Genomic DNA, 1,951 nt, shown 5'->3' with positions numbered 1-1,951 from the left:
GGGGAGGGGGGTTTGGGGCTCGTGGGTGCCCACACTGGGGTCGTGTTTCTCTTGGTTCGTGCCACTTCCCACCGCCTCGCTCCTCCCGGGAAGGGCCCCCGCCCCGCCCTTACTCCCCCGCCCCGCCCCCGGCGCTGCGAGCACAATCCCGTTGATTTGTAATGATTTCCGTCTCTGTCTTTCTCTTTCTCTGACCGCCCCTCCCCCGCCGCGAGCATGCGCAGGCACCGCCCCTCCCCTCTCCGGTTCGGTTCGTTTCCGGTTTGTTTGCTGAGCTGTCAATGGAAGACCCGTGTAATTATTCCCGAGCTTTACAATAAAAGTGTGAAAACCGGACCCCACCTCGCTTCTTCCGGGCACTCAGGCCTGCGTCCCGGGGAGCCTGGGGGCTAAGTCTGGGCTAGAGGCCTCGGACGGGGCCCGCTGGGCTGGATCCGCGCCGCTCGGGGACGGCGGCGGGAGGACGCGGGCCGAGGCCGGACGCCCGCTCCGCGCCGGTGCCAGCGCCTGCGCCGCCCTCCCCGGCCCCCCGCCCGGCCCGCCGGCTCCGGGCCACGCAGCCCCACCTGCAGCGGGGGGGGGGGGGGTGAGGGGCGCTGGGGAGGGGTGAGCCCTGCTGCCTTCTTCCAAGGGCGGGAACCCCTTCCTGTTCCCCTCGCGCTTGGCAACAAGTAGGAACTGCCGCACTGAATGGGAGAAGGGGCTGGAGGCACGCCTGTCGCTCCCTCCCGCGCTCAGGAACCAGGGCCGGAGGTCGATTTAGGGGGCCCGGAAAGGTCTCACCCCGACCTCCCACTGCGCTCCCCTCCCCCCGCTTCCGGGCCGCCGCGGCCCCGGCCTCCTCCGTCCGGCTCCCGGGTAAACACCGGCTGGGGAGAGGTCGCAGAACAGAGGCCGGATCCGCCGGTTTCCCGGCCCCGCCTCCCCGGGCGCCCCTCCCCCTCCCCCTCCCCCTCCCCCTCCCCCTCCGCGCGCTTCCGCCCGGGCCCCGCCCGCACCCGGTGGGCCTGGCTCTCCGACCCCGGGGTCGCCTCCGCGGCTGGGATTAGCGGAGCGCAGGGACTAATCCTGGCTGAGCCTCCGTGTAAACCCGGATCGGCCGCGGGTACAGCGGAGGTCGCGGGCGCCCCTTCATCCATTCCTATACACGGGGCTTCGCAGAGCCTGATGCCCACCCGAGGTCCCCTTACCACATTCAGGGACCTGTGCTTGGATGTGCTGTGAGGGACGGACCGGGGGAGGCGGCGGTGGGTAGAAGAAGACACCACCAAGATCAGGCTTGAATCTAGTGCTCTATAGCCGGGGGTAGGGGGGCGGGTGGAGGAAGGGCTGAGGCCCCTTTGACAGCCTCTGAACCCACAAGGGATCAGGTCAACTCTCCAGTTCAGTGAGCAACCTCTGCGCCCCCCCGCCCCCCAATCCTCCAGTTAAAGAATCACAAATCCTCCTACTTGACCAGCCCCTAACCCTGAGGCCTCATTTGATCAGTGGAGGCAGCCAGTGAATCAGAGAACCTCACATCATCTCCACCCCAGACTTGGCCAGACAATTGGGGGTGAGGGGCTCCTATTAAGGCCTAGCTTTGGAAAAGATATCAGGGGTCAAGAAACGTGGGTATTCTAATCCTGCCCTTGGTTGGTTCACTCATTCTGTAAACATTTCCTGAGCCTCTCCCTTGACCTGCCCAGCACAGGGTGCTGGGACACCCTGAGAATGACACGCAGTCTCTGTGGGAAAGGCAGACAGATAGATAATAACTGCATCATGTGTTCAGCCCTGCCCTGAACTGTAAATTCAGGCTGGAGTGCTAAAGGAGTGTCTTCTCCAGGAGAGTCCAGAAGGCTTCCTGGAAGGCAGAAGGCAGGGTGCTGGAGCTGAGTTTCAAAGGACAGATCTGGCCTGAGGGAGTTCTGAGTGTGGAGGGCCTGGGGTATAAGGAGAAGAAAGTGAT

Source organism: Canis lupus, chromosome 2 (genome assembly GCF_011100685.1).
Source record: "Canis lupus familiaris isolate Mischka breed German Shepherd chromosome 2, alternate assembly UU_Cfam_GSD_1.0, whole genome shotgun sequence".
Taxonomy (NCBI): domain Eukaryota; kingdom Metazoa; phylum Chordata; class Mammalia; order Carnivora; family Canidae; genus Canis; species Canis lupus.
This window is presented reverse-complemented; position numbering follows the sequence as displayed.